A 16,340-nucleotide genomic window follows, 5' to 3' on the forward strand; every position below is an offset into this window, starting at 1 on the left:
GTGCTGGCCCATTGTGTTACAGGAATGAACTACTCAGATGGGCTGCCTTGCCCATTATGCTGCAGGACTTCTGTAGCTGCCTCTGTCTGAATGAAATAGCACTGGTGAGACATCTGCTTATTTTTCATCAATTTTAATAACTCCCTTATATCACAATAATTCAGGGACAATGGTAACAATTGAGGTTGATGAACAGGGTGCTGGATGGAGAGAGGAGCAAAAACTGCAGCTTTTGGAGTTATATGCAATTTTATTTATTTATTTTACATTTGTTGATCGGTCTAGTCTAACTGGATATATGTCCATTTTCAGTAGAGGCCCGGAGAAAAGCACCATAAAAAGACATGCACAAAAACAGAGCAGTAAACTACAATTACAGGATACAAAGACATGCATAAAAACAGAACAGTAAACTACAATTACAGGATACTTGTAAGACAATAACAGGTGTTCCATTCCAATTTTTTTTAATTCATTATTTTTTTTTTGAGTGCAAGAAAAGAAAATAAAGAGAGGATTTATAAAGTTGGGTAGATACAAAGCAAAGAAATAAACAGGAACAGGAGGACAGGCCAGATAATAACAGAATTAGAAGAATCAGTACAAGGGTAGTGAGTAAAGATAAGTCAGAAAGAAGGCCAATTCAGTTGTTCCTAGTTGCTATAAGAGAATGTCAAGTGTAGGGGCCTTAAGTGGCTGTGAAGAGAGATATAAGTGATACTAGCCTAGGGTAACAGTAAACGATACTCTAGTTGGGGTTAGTACAGGGACATAACCAGTGGGTTGTAAGGTATGACTTCAGTTTCTTTTTAAATAGAGACATAGAAGAAGAGATGTGACTGCACTAGGAAGTAGGTTCCAGCTTTTTCCCACAGTGTTAGACAAAAGGGATTCTTCTGCTTTATTGTTAGGTTTTTGGGTAGTTATGAGTAGTTTTTTTGCATAGCGCAGGTTTGTTAGATTTTTATATGGGCTGATTAGACTTGTGAAAATTGGTATATTGCCTGGATAATACAGGATTTTGTGGGAAATAACCAGCTGGTGAAAAAGAATTTGATTTTGGAATTCTAGCCAACCCAGTTGATTAAGATTTAGGCAGTGGTGGGTTCTAAATGGGGAGCTGGTAGCAAATCTGGCAATGCTGTTGTAAGAGGTTGCCAGCTTGTTGAGGTTGCTTTTAGATAGGTTCCTTTATATAGGAGAAGCATAAAAGAGTGTTGAGATTAGGTGGCTGTGGGCAATGGCAGTTCTGGCATTGGGAGTAAGGAAGGGTCTAATTCTGCAGAGAGAGAGATGAGTTTTTGGTTAACTAATTTTATTGTGGTATTGATGTGAGTGTCATAGTTGAGGTTATGGTCAATAGTCACTCATAAGAGTTTAGTGTTAGTATCAGGGGATATAACTGTACCATTTTTAGATTTAATAGTGAAATGAAGTGGGGAGGATTTTTGTGTGGGAGTAAACAGCAGTAGTTTAGTCTTTTTAGGGTTAAGGAGGAGACAATGCTGTAAAAAACATTCCTCTACATACACAAAGACATTTTGGGTGAGGGACTGCAGTTCTGAAGGATCTGTAGCTGAGGATATTAGTGTGGTGTCATCTGCATATTGTGTGGATATAGCATGGGGGATACTAACAGATAGATCATTTATAAAGATAGAGAATAGAAGAGGACCCAAAATAGAATCAAGGGAGACAGGAAGGAGGGAGGATAGAGTATTGTCCCAAAGACTGCCTGTAGCCTGTTGTCTAGGTAGGACTTGAACCACTGTAGGGCTTGAGTATTGAGGAAAAGGGGCTTAAGTATATTCAGTAGTAGTTGATGGTTAACCATGTCGAATGCTTTTGAAAGATCTATAAAGATAGCAGAGGACAGGGTGTTATTATTACGTTGTTTGTTAATGAGGTCAGAAAATGATAGTAGGGCAGTGGTGGTGCTATGGAAAGGTCGAAAGCCATGTTGAGAGCTAGCTAAAAGGTTATTATGGAGAAGGTGGTCTAGAAGTTGCCGGTGAATACATTTTTCCATAATTTTAGCTATGGGAGAGAGAAGGGCAATTGGACAATAGTTGGAAAGTTCAATTGAGTTACCACCTTTGTGTAGGGGGATTATATGAGAGACTTTCCAGATGGTAGGGATGGTGCCTTCAGTAATGGTTCTATTGATTAGGATAGAGATAGGGTAGGCAATAACTTTAGCTGCTATTTGAAGATACTTAGCAGGTAATTGGTCAGCAGAGGGGGTAGAGGGTTTATGTTTCTGAAGGAGGGTACAGATCAGGGATGTAGGCACAGGTTGGAGTTGGAAAGTGGGTGGTAAGTTATTTATGGAGGAAGGCAGATTAGAGGGTACAGGGGGTAAAGAGTTAGCTAGAGACTGGATAGCTTCAGTAAAGAAGGTGTTGAAGGACTCAGTAATTTGTTTGGGAGTGTGTTGTGTACCATCAGATTGGGTAGGTGTTCTAGAGTTGCCTGGATGTAGGAGTCTATTGATACCTGACCAGAATTTCTGTGGGCTTTGTTGATTGGATTGTTGAATGTGAAAGAAAGTTTTTTTTGTCCTGAAGTATTGATGCCTTAGTCGAGTTTCTAAGCTGTTTAAATTTTAAATGATCAGATGGGTCTTTGGAGGTACGCCATTTGGCCCAAAATTTGTTTCTTAGTAGCATCTTCTGCTTAGATTCCTTTGTGAGCCATGGAGCAGTTTTGGTACTGTTTCTAAGAGTACGAGAAGGGGCATGGTTGTCCAAGATTTCAAAGAACTTAGTATTGAAGTATGCAACTGCTTCATCTAGTTGGAGATGTTTTAGGGGTGACCAGTTGCATACACTGAGTTCATTCTGGAAGTGTTCTGGGTTGAAATGTTTATTGTAACGAGTAGTACTAAGAGTTATGGGGCTGGGAATATTATTCTTTTGTCGAATTATATTAGTAAGAGAGTGATCACTGATGTGAGAAGGGAGGATACCAGCCATATATGTTGTGGGTAGAGTATTTATTGGGATCCAATCAAAAGTGGTTTCTTTGTTGGTAGGTTTATGTATATGAGTAGGTGAGGTGATTGGGAGAAGCCATGAAGGTTAATGTGAATAGATGGATTACTGGAGTTACAGGTATTCCAGTCTATGTTAAAGTCGCCTAGGAAAATGGTTTCTTGTGGATAGTTAGTAGACAGCCTGCTAAGGATATTTTCGAGGGAGGTGATGTTGTTACCTGGAGGAAGATATGAGCATATAATGTAGATGGACTTGCAAGTATTTAGTTGTAGCTTAGTGATAAGAATTTCATTATTGATATCACAAGGTAGGTGAGTATCAAGTTGAGTAAATTGGAGGTTTGCTTTATATAATAAGGCTACGCTGCCACCCTTTTTGTTCATGCAATCCCTTCTTAAAATACTATATCCTGGAGGTGTAATTTTATTATCTTGGGTTGTTGGTTTTAACCATGTTTCGGTTAGACAAAGAATGTTGAAGTCATGTATATCCAGTAGGGCATGAAGATCAGTCACTTTATTATTGACACTTCATATATTTAAGTGAGCAAAGAAGAGGGAGTTTGGAGGCCTTGTAGGAGTGTGAGTGGAAGAGGGAGAAGGCCTTTCTAGGTTAGCAGGACTATAAGTGGTAGGGCCAGGATTAGGATGGATGTCACCAGTGAGTAAGAGAAATAATCTTGTGAAAACAGAGAAATGCTGACTGCTATGGTAAGTGTGGATAGAGGAAGGTTAAGGTCGTAATGGAGTAAAATTTTAGAATGAGGAGGTATGGTAGTTATCTGAGCTGTAGAGAAAAAAAGGGGTAGAGTGGGACTTCAAAAAAACAGTTAGGTAAAAATAGTTTCCTGAGATATTCAAGCATGACTCAGTAGGTTAAATGTACAAAGATCGTATCAAGAGAAGCTTGCCATCTAGTGGACAAAAGCTATACAGGTACAATAGGTGTTAGAGAGGGAAAAAGGGGATCTAGGAGGAAGGGAGGGAAGATAGTGCAGTCAAGTGCAGAGGTTACTGGGGGGAAAGGGATATAGGTAGAGAAACAGAGAGGAGTATGGCTGCTGGCTATCCTGGTAGGGAAGGGTACTTTACACCTACAGTTTTAAGGAAATAACTTAGCATAGAGCAAAATCATACTTTCTTGTATCCTTGAAGGGATGAGTTCAGGGAGAAATTAGCCTCTATTCCATAACTTAGGAAGAGACAGCAGGTATTATTTTTATATCATGATGATGCAAAGAGGGTACTTACTGGTAGTTGGGTCTGTGTTCCAAGGGCTTCTTCATCAAAGAGTTCATCAAAGTTACTTACTTAATTAATATCATGTCTATAGATAGATACATCCTTTATTTCCTTTCTGCTCATTCATATTTACTATGTATATACTTTATGGTAAACATATTCTTCAAAGTCTCAGAATTAAATTTACTTTGGTCTCATATGTTGTATCTTCATGTTGCATTAAATCTAAAACATTTGAAGAGGTTTTCATCAGAAAGGAGATTCTTCCTACAGGCACTGCCAATGCAACTCCATATCCACATGCAATAAGTTTTATTTTTCAAGTTTTAATTTGAAAACTTATGTTAGTTGAGTGTTTACTTTCTTGTATTAAAATACTGTTGCTACACTCTTTTTGAATATAAATTGATTTTAGCTTTAAACCCATTCTCATAAGTAGTAATACTTTATTTATTTGTATTTCTCTGTTTCCTCCTTTGCCATAATTTCTTTAACTGCCCTTCTACAGTTTCTGGCTCAAATAGAGGTCTTCAAAACAGCCATCAAAACATTTGAAGCTGAAAGAAAACTGTCAGAAGACTGGCATAGCTGATTCAAAAGTTTTAGCGGCATTTGACTACTTGCAGAAACGGGCAAAATTAGATTATTAGTAACAGCAAGTTATCCAAGGTAGAGGTTAGTAATAAATGAGAAGTCAGTAATCATGATGAGTGCAAGTAATTTAGCTACAGGCATGAGTAAGCATGTTGCAGTCTGTAATGTATGTTGAATTTAACAAAGGTGGGTAAATATTCAAAGTGTTTTTCAAGAGGTGCAGGTACTAGACACAAAGGAAAAGGGTAAATATGATTTTTCTTTGGGGGGGTCTAGTTAATTTATGTACTGAAAATAAACTCCAGACTGTAAACACCAATGAATATGATTTTTGATAAGGAAAACTTACATTTAAAGTATTCTTCCTCTTTCAGCTGTTCACATTAGGGGTCGCAACAGCTGATCATCTGTTTCCATTTCTTCCTGTCCTCTGCATCTTGCTCTGTCACATCAACCACCTTTATGTCCTCTCTCACCACATCCATAAACCTTATCTTAGGCCTTCTTCATTTCTTCTTACCTGGCAGCTCCATCCTTAACATCCTTCTCCCAGTATGTCTAGCATCCCTCCTCAGCACATGTTCAAACCAACACAATCTTGCCTCTCTGGCTTTGTCTCCAAACCATCCAATCTGAACTAACCCTCTAATACACTGATTCCTAATGCTGTCCATCCTTATCACACCAGATGCAAATCTTAACATCTTTAACTCTACCACTTCCAGCTCTGACTCCTGTATTTTCATCAATGGCACCATCTCCAACCCATATAACATAACTGGTCACACTACCATCTTGTAGACCTTCCCTTTTGCTCTTACTGGTACCTGTCTGTCACAAATCAATCCCCTCACTCTTCTCCACCCACTCCATCCTGCCTGTACTCTCTTATTCATCTCTCTTCCACACCCACCATTACTCTGAATTGTTGATCCCAAGTATTTAAACTCATCCACCTTCACAAACTCTACTCCCTGTATCTTCACCATTCCTCTATCCTCTCTCCTTCACATGCATATATTCTGTCTTATTCCTGCTGACCGTCATTCCTCTCCTCTCTAGAGCATATCTCCACTTCTCCTGGGTCTCCTCAACCTGTTCCCTACTCTCACTACAGATCATAGTGTCATCCATAACATCATAGTCTACAAGGACTCCTGTCTGATCTTGTCTGTCAACCTGTCCATCATCATTGCAAATAAGAAATCCCATCTCCACCTTGAATGCATCCGTCACTCCTACCACAGACCTCACCACTGTCACACTACCCTTGTACATATCCTGTACCAGTCTTACATACTTCTCTGACACTCCCAACTTCTTTATACAATACCACAACTACTGTTTGGGCACCCTGTCATATGCTTTTTCTAAGTCCACAAAGACACAATTCAGCTCTTTCTGTTCTTCTCTATACTTCTCCATCAACACCCTCACAGCAAACATCACATCTGTAGTGCTCCTTTCCAGCATGAAACCATACTGCTGCTCACTAATCATCAACTACCTTCTTAACCTGACTTCCACTACTCTTTCCCATAACTTCATGCTGTGATCAGTTTTATCCCTCTGTAGTTACTACATCTCTGCACATTGCCCTTATTATTAAAAATCAGTACCAAAACAATTCTTCTTCACTTCTCTGCCATCTTCTCACTTTCCAAGATTTCATTAAACAATCTGGTTAATAACTCCACTGCCATCTCTCCTAACACTCCATGCTTTCACAGATATGTCATCTGGACCAACAACCTTTCCATTCTTCATCCTCTTCATAGCTGTCCTTCCTTCCTCCTTGCTAATCCATTTCACTTCTTGATTCATTATCACCACATCATCAAACCTTCTCTCTCTCATTCTGTTCATTCATCAGCTCTTCAAAGTTCTCTTTCCATCTGCTCAACACACTCTCTTTGCTCGTAAGTTGCTGGCAGAGGCTGAGGGGTGAGTATGGGACCCCAACATTATCCTTTATCACCTTTACCTGCTGCACATCTTTCCTAGCGCAGTCCCTCTGTCTAATCCTTTTCTCCATCTTTAGTGTCCAGCCTTTCATACAACTCTCCATATGCCTTATCCTTAGCCTCCACCACCTCTGTCTTCACTGTACACCTCATCTCCTTATACGCCTGTCTTATTTTTTCATCTCTCTGACAATCCCACTTCTTCACGAACCTCTTTCTATGCATACTCTCCTGTATGTCCTCATTATACCACCAGGTCTCCTTGTCCTCCTTCCTCTGTCCAGATTTCACACCAAGCCGTTTCTAGCTGTCTCCCCTACCAGCTCTGCTTTAGTTACCAAGCTATTTGGTAACTTCACTGCCACCCAATGCCTCTCTTAACTCTTCCCTGAACTCCACCTCACAAGCATCCATTTTCAGCTTCCACCATTTGATCCTTGGCACAACCTCACTCTCCTCCTTCTCTTCTTGATCACCAAGATTATCCTATAGACCACCATCCTATGTTGCCTAAGTACACTTTCAATGTCACCAGTTTACAGTCTCTAATCTCCTTAAGACTGGCCTTCCTGCATAGGATATAATCTACTTTTGTGCATCTTCCTCCACTCTTTTCCATCACCCTATACTCCTCCTTCTTATTAAAATACATATTCACTACAGCCATGTCCATCCTTTTCACAAAATCCACTACCATCTGACCTTCTGCATTCCTCTCCTTAACACCATCTCTCACCATCACTTCCTCATCCCCTCTGTTTCCTTCACCATGCCCATTGAAATCCACTCCAATCACCATTCTCTCACCCTTGTGTACACTCACCACCACTTCATCCAACATACTCCAAAATTTTTCTTTCTCATCCATTGCATACCCAACTTAACAGAGCATATGCACTAACAACATTCATCATCACACTATCAATTTCCAGCTTCATAAAAATCATTCTGTCTGATAGCCTTTCACCTCCAAAACAGTCTTGGCATACTGTTCCTTTAGGATAAAACCTACCCCATTTCTCCTCCCATCCACACCATGATAGAACAATTTGAACCCACCTCTGATACACCTGGCCTTACTCCTCTTCCATCTGGTCTCTTGCATGCACAATATATCAGCCTTCCTTCTCTCCATCATATCAGCTAGCTCTATCCCTGTACCAGTCATACTGCCAACATTCAAAGTTCCTACCCTCACTTCCACACTCCTAACCCTCCTCCTGCCTTCAGGCATGCCTTCCCCCACTTCTTCTCCTTCTTCTTTGGCCAACAGTAGCCCAATTTCTACCAATGCCCTCTTGGCTAACAGTACTGGTCGCGGTCATTGTTAACACAGACTTTGACTGATCCAGTATGGAAATCTGTACTGTTGCTCGCATATGTCATCAGGCAAAAGCTTTATTCCAGATGCCCATTCTGACATAATCCTCCCCATTTATCTGAGCTTGGGACCAGCACGATGAAATACACTAGCTTGTGCACCCCCAGTGGTTGGGTTAAAGTGATTTTTTTTTTTTAAATATTCTGGTTTTTTTTTCAATTGCAGTTTTAATTACCATATTGGTAAGTGTTATATAGGTTCATAGTTTAATACTAAGCTAACTGCCCTTGTGAGACATTTTAAGCCTAGCCAGTTATGCCTTGTGAGACTCAAACCCTGCACTTTGTGTTTGGAAAGCAAACACCTTAACCATTAAGCCACCTTACAGGGGTTTTGTTTGGTGAAATTATTTATTTCCTAGAATAACTTCTGTTAGCAGTAAATTATGCCTTTCAACTGTCCAGATTTTCTAAGAATGTCCAGATTGTTGCCTCATATTTCTGATCTGTTCCTTGTAAAATTTGGGGTTTTCTGGCAAATCACTGAGGGTTGAAGTTACTAAATAACGACATATATCTGAGTTTCAGATTTCATATCCAGAAAATGCATGCTAACACAAATCCTGTTATCAACTCTCTAACTTTATTATAGCAATATTTAAAATCTGTCCCTATTTCTGGGCTTTTGTTCCCCAATTATTTTAGGCTTTGTCCAAATCTCTTGTGATAAGAGGTTGAAAGGTATGGGCAGTATGAAACATGTTTTTCTTTGAAACTCCACTGCCCAGCACAATGTCATATTAGGTAAGCAGTGCTCGACTACAACTGGAAATACTGAAGTGTGGCAAGCTTTCTTTGGGATTCAACTGTGACCGGATAAAAGCAACATAAATGCATTCACAGTCAGTTTTGTAATCTAATTAGCATTGCATTGGATGTTTTACCATTTTAAATGGCAGTACTTTTCAAGGAGTTACCATTAAATTTGCACAATGGTGAAACAGGATGTATCTATGTGTTGTACTTCTGTAGCCTCATGCTTGTTGTAGTCCATTTTTAAAATGGCATGAACACTGTATTTTATTTCTGTGGAAATAGTTACCCATTTATGTATTATTTTCAGGTGTGTAAGTGAAGATATGATCTTAGTTGTGCTGTGCATACCTTACAACTATCCAGAATATTACAGCATATCCCTGTTTCGGTTTTCACACATGTACTCTGAACTTTAAAACAATACCTCTGTATGCTTCAGATGTGACTCTCATGTGCATATCACAATCTATCTCTGTGATCTAGTCCCAGCACTATCATAATTTAAAACTGGGCCGGATTTACGAAGGCTTGCATGGAGTCTAAGTGTAGTGTAAGACGGCAGACAGCCAATATGTCTGCCGAGCGATCCAGCAATAGCCGGCAGGGACGTGCATGAGAGCTTCTAAAGCTACTCTTGCACGGACAATGTTATGGTATGCAAATTACCTCATTTGCTGCTGAAAGCTATGCAAATGAGGTAAATTTGCGATCCAGGAAACACTAACCTGTCTGTGTAAGAGTAGTGTTATTTGCAAAAATGCACTCCGTTGGTAACGGAGTACTGTTCTGCAAATAGCTAAACGGAGCCATGACAGCTCCAAATAAATGATGCATCTTGTTGAGGAAGCATGCCAATGGCCAAATATAAGGCCATTTGCATTTGCAAATGTTGTAAATCCTTAAAATCCATATTTTTCCCAATTGCCAATGTTTAAGCGTAGTGCAGAGCCGCACAAACATGCACCATTTTAAATAAAATGAAAAAAATTGAAAAATAGCCAAAAATGGGCATTTTCACTAAAAAGTTTGTTCTGCCATGCAGGTGAATGGCAGGCTGAAAACAACATGGCCACTGAGTAGTGGTTGGTAAGGGGGGGAAAATCAGTGTGAGAGATGTAACCAGGCATTAGTAGGCAATCCTATGCAAATGAGGATAAGGATAGTGAATCCCAATTTTCCCTGGCATGTGAGCCATGTCCCTAGAGTGTGAGTGTAAGTGTAGGAGTAGGGGAGTAGTAGAGTAGAAGATAGGTGACATCATGAGGGGGTATGTCTAAAAGACTGCAAGCTTATTGGAGCACAGTGGCTTGTGTTTGCCCTGAGTTGTTCAGGATTGCAAGAGGCGTGTCTACATTTGTCCTAGCTGAAAACCAGAAACCAAAGGTGTACGCCGTGGATATTTCTGAAATTTCTTGCAAACATGCTTACATCGTGTGGGCCCATGTGTGTGTGTTTGCATGCGTGTGCACTTGTTTGCGTGGCGCTGCCCCTTGTGGAAGCAGAAAGGGAAAAGGAAGGAAAAAAAGTAGTAGGAAGTTAATCAAGGAGAACTAGCAGAGCTGCCAGGTGAAATATATCAGAATCAGCCAATTACACAGGCAGTAGACTAGTCCAGCAAAGCCCAGCACTTTAAACTCTGCAAACAGCAGTCTACCCTGTTTTTTCCCAAGAACTCTGCAACACTGCAGTATACAAAGAGTGAAAACTTAAAAAGCTTAAATAAGACAGAATGTTAGGGGCTGCTATTGCTATCATAAACCAACATGTGCAAGATGATGAGGGTGGTGATGTTGCGAATGCTGCTGAGCAACACACAGTGAGGAGACGGAGAAGAGTGTACAGACCCAGGGTAACCTACCAGGGGCTACATGAGCTGGAGATAGTGGAGCACTATAGAGTGGACAGAAACCTCCTGCAGCAAATTGTTGAGCTGTGCCAGCCACGCCTCACACACAGAACCAACAGAAGGGAACCCATCCCAGTGGATACCAAGGTATGTGTTGACCTATGAATACTAGCTACATGTACCTTCCAGAGACCAACTGGTGATATGATGGGGGTTTCACAGGCATCAGCATCCAGGGTACTGCACCAGTTCCTGGATGCCATGTCAGCACATGTCGGTGAGCACGTATATTTCCCCAATTCCCGTGAGGCATTGGCCAGCAATATGCATCTTTTCCACCAAATAGCAGAATACCCTGAGGTAATGGATGCAATAGACTACACGCACATACACGCCAAAGTACCGCCGGTGAGCGGGGTAGGGTCTACATCAACCGCAAGAGCTTCCCCTTCATCATCTGCCAGGTCATGTGCGATGCCCAGGGCATAATAATGAATGTGTGTGCTGGCTGCCCTGGAAGCTATCAAGATTCTCACATCTGGCATCTGATGCAGCTGTACCAGAGATTTGCCAATGGGGACATCCCTGACGGACACATAGTAGGGGATGTTGGATACGCACTGCAGCCATGTCTAATGACACCCATCAGAAATGCACACACACCCGAACAAGAACTCCATAATGAGGCACACGCACAAACAAGAAACATTACTGAGCATGTGTTTGGGATGTTCAAGTCATGGTTCCAGTGCCTGGACACATCTGGTGGAGCCTTACAGTACTCTCCAACTACATGTACCCAAATTGTCATGGTATGTGCCATGCTACACAATATAATCCTGCGAAAACAGCTGCAGCAGGAACAGCAGGGGCAGGGCCAAACAGCCCCCCACCATTGCCAAGGCCTGCACAGGCACAGCATGACTCTGAGGAGGAACAACCTGAGCCTGCCCCAGTAGGCAGAAGGAGGTGTGCCCAGTATGCCTTGGCCTTGGCAAAGAGGCAACACATAGCACATACACTGACTCAGTAGGAAACCTGGAAATGACATCTCTCTCTGACTCGCACATACAATAAAAGGGATACCTAAATTGACACTACCTGTTTTCAAACATGTATAGGGAGTATACTATGTGCATCTGACATAGGCAGCCCTGCAGCACCACTTGAGGCATGATTGCCCTATTTTAAGCAAGATAAAGCAGTGCTAAGCACATTTTACCACCATCTGGCATATTTAAACACAATTGTGTGGAGCTGCGTACCTCGCTAACAAGTGCAATGTTGGGCAACGTTAAGCAATGTTGGGCAATGTTGGGAAAAGTCGGGTAACGTTGGGCAAAGTTGAGCAAAGTCAGGTAAACACGCTCACCCATGCTTTACTGTTCCTTAAGCATTCTGGTCTGCCCAGCAGGAACATAAAAAGCAGTGACAGGGCTCAAACTCAGGATACTGTGCACTATAGTCACAGTATTGAACCACTAAGCCATGACAACATTTCACTGGCACAGCACAGCAGGACAATGGTAGACTAACGCAAACACAAACAAATGCTATTTCATGCCCTCTGAAGAGGCATATAAGTAACTTCCCCCCAGGCCTATGCAGACAGATAACAGGACAGGCAGTGTGATGTGGGTTGGGTAGGCTATGAAGTCACAAACTAATATACGTGAAATTGGAAGCTAAGATCTGTAGTACAGTAGTATGCCTCAAGCCAGTACGATAGGCAAGAGTACAGACTGAAATGGAGTACCTGACATAGCAGTGCAGGCCTAGCAAATGTGCATAAGTGTCAGGTGAACCCCTCATCCTATGTAAACCCACAGTAACAATCAGGTGTGCCCCACGGGTAGAAATGTACAACTAATAGCTGTCCCTCCTGTATGTAGAAATGTTGATAAGTCTATGCAAAGTGACTCATGCAAACCCTGCAGTCACAGTGTGCTTCCTGTCGATGTACACAAAGGTGAGCCCTGAAGTAAAAAACAACTTGATTTTTCACACACATATAGTATATATGTCCATACTGGACATGCTCACACACTTTAACAAATTTAGCAAATTTCAGTCAGCAACATACTGAAAGATCATACTGGGCATGCTCACACACTTTAACAAACGAAGCAAATGTCAGTCAACAACATACTGAAAGGTCATACTGGGCATGCTCACACACTTAGGCCATGTCTGAGTACAACACTGGGTCACACATATCTGTCAGTTGCAGTTCTTACCCCAGAAAGATGTCACTATTCACCAATCCTGCCTTGTGCACACAGTTATATGAAAACAGACCCATATAATATATTGGACTCCTGTCATAATCAAACTATGTACTACAAGTACTTAAGTTGTTCAAAGAAAGTGAAAATTCAAAGAAGATCAATAAATCTCTGATCAGTATCATCAATAAACAATGATCACTCCTGACATTATCCAATCCATGTTCTGGCAAAAATATTGTCAAAGAGTCCATAGAGAACCATGAAGCCTTCTTTCGCCATGTCATTAATATCAATGCAAACTGATATATGTTCTGAGTCAGTGAAAACTGTAAATGAATACATGTACATGATTGAGATTGCCAACATCTTGTCAGACAGATTCATACATATTTACCCCCCTGACAAAAGGGCCAATTATCATACCTGGAGATTGTGAAAACCCAGAAATCACATATAGAATGGTTAAACAGCTCTTTCCAAACCTAAAAACACAGCATCTATGGGATGACATGGTTTCCCTAGCTGTGTCATATGTGAATCCAAAACAAACAGACCCTACACCTGAACAGTCTGTTGAGAGTCACCCTCTGTACAGGATATGAAACTGTTGAATGGGTTACAGCAACGTTTAGCACACTCCGCAAGTGTTGGTGCACAACAGACCATGGGAACTATTGTCTTATAAGCCTACTAAGCCTGATCTTCAAGGCCATGGAGTCCATCATGATGGAACCCATAAACAGAGCTATTGGGAGCCTACAAACAACCAACCCTACCCATTTGGGTTTGGTCAGGGGCAGATCATGGTTCCCAAACCTGCTAGACTGTTTTCAAGGCAGTCACCCAGGACATACATCAATGAAATGAGCTACACACATCCCACATAGACCTTGAAAAGCCCTTTTCCAACATCCCAGACACATGTCATATCCACAAAATCAACAACCTGTGCATAAATATGTATGTCATCTGATGGATTGCCAACTGGGGCGCAGATAGATCCCACAAGGTAAGAATTGTGGTCTCCTGTTCAAGCTGGTAACAACTGCTGTCCCCCATGGCTCAGTACTGGGACCCCTCCTGTCTGGTGTATACTTTTCAGAAATACAGTCAAACCCACAAGGGCTATATTTAGCAAAGTTTGTGGATGACTGCAAAAAAGTTGTCATAATCGATGTTTGGGACAACAGAGACATCCTTAAAAAGGGTCTTAGTCAGACAGATGTGGTGTCAACATTATGGCCTCGAGCTACAGTCATACAAATACCACATAGGTGCCAACACCCCAAATATGGAGGTGATAATAAGGGATCTATGGGCACATGTGGATAGTCATCTCCACTTCCAGAAACACATTCACAAAATGGTTAGAAAATCATGCTATGTGTTCCCACAAACTGCCAAGGTCTTTGCATGTAGGTCAAAGGAGGTTCCCTCTAATCATCAGTCATCAGACCCATCAGAGAGTACCACAACACACTTGCGATGAATCTGACTAGGCATCTTCAGCAGCTGGAAAGACCACTGAAGTACCTCAACAAGAGGATTACTGGCCTCAAACAGTTGCCCCATGTAACAAGACTGAATTTAACTCAATCTGTACTCTGTTGCATACTGTCTACTCAGGAGATCTCTGCCCAACAGACAGGTCCATGTCCAATGCAGAACTGATGTACATGTGCTATCTGAAGTAAACCCAAGCTCACTGTACCACATGCTCTAGGGATATCATCATCACAACATTAAATAGAACATGTTGGAGGGATACATTAATAACTCACAGACTTCCCTTGCTTTGGAACAGGTTCCCAACTGACATTAAGCCCAGAATCTCACCGACACACTTCCAGAGGAGCCTTGATGAGTTTATGTGAAACTGAACTGTCACACCATGGATCACTTCATCAGCTCTACTGCACAGAGGCCTAGGGAACTAACTCCATGGGTGGTGATAGCTGCACACTCTGGCCATACTAATATATGCCTTCAGGCAGATAGCCTATTACCTACCTATGTATCTATATATATATGTAGGGGGAACACAGTATAATAAGCCAAAGATGGATGGGCAGAGATGTGTGTAAGAGGGTGACCATGACAGAGAGCCATCCAGGACTGTCCCACCCAGCACACATCCCAATGGCATGAAAGACATGAGGTGCACATCTCTCCCACTGTACATAACAGCCACCAGTATCTGTAAGCATTACAGTGTATGTGGTCCATGTGCCTGCTGTACAACATGATTGTACAATGAAGTACACATCTACTATCTGTAGACATGTACCTGTCACAATGGTTCATAGGTATGTAGTAGACTATCTCCATAAAGGTATATATCAGCCTACGCAAGTTGTGCAACTTTCACCACACCATTGGATAGTCTCCCAAGGCCTAGTTCTAATAGTTACTACCCTAAGAGCCTTTCTAGTGGGGCTGCTGATGTGGATGCCTGGCATGAATTGCCTGTTTCCCATCCACTCATCAAGGTTCCAATTGAAGAGTGTCAGCAAGGGGTTCTGTCTGATGTACATTGGGACTCTGTTCCACAGTAAGGCAGGTGTCTGGGATAGTACTCTATCCCACCAGCATGTTGTATTCATTGTTGTGATGAGGTTCATATCCCTGGAATGTGTAGGGCGACTCAATGTTGTTATCTGTAGTTGGAGCATGTTCAACAGTTATGTGCTGGACATGGCTCTGTATGTTAGGCAGAGTGTACTTCTGAGTAGGCGGTACGCAACGAAGAACAGAATTAGTTTTACCAGTTGTGTTGCATAACACATCTGTTTGAGGCCAGTAATCCTCTTGGTGAGGTACCTATGTGGTCTCTACAGCTGCTGGATATGCTAAGTCGAGTACATCCAAAATGGTGCACTGTACTCAATGATGGGTCTGATGATGTAAGAGTAGAGTGCCAACACTACCTCTCTGGATCCTGATGCAAACCCTTTGTTGATTAGGTGGCCCACATAGGATCTCCCAATCACTTTGGCAACATGGTTGTCAAAGGAAAGATGACTATCTACTTGTGTCCCCAGATCCCTTATCACCTTGTCATTTTTAAGGGGGTAACACCTATGTGGTAGTTTGTGGGTATTTTGTTCTCAACAAAGAGGATCACTATGCATTCCTCCACTGTGAGCTTGAGGCCAAGATTCTGGCACTACACATCTGTCTCATAGAGTCCCTTCTGGAGAATATGTCTGTCGTCTGGGGAATCTGTTATGGCAAACACTTTACACTTCCCAGCAAACTTAGTCAACCACAACCCTCCTGTGTTGGCATGTACATGTGAGAAGTCTATACCAAACAGGAGGGACCCCAGGACTGAG

Source organism: Protopterus annectens, chromosome 11.part0 (genome assembly GCF_019279795.1).
Source record: "Protopterus annectens isolate FY-2018-M chromosome 11.part0, PAN1.0, whole genome shotgun sequence".
Taxonomy (NCBI): Eukaryota; Metazoa; Chordata; order Ceratodontiformes; family Protopteridae; genus Protopterus; species Protopterus annectens.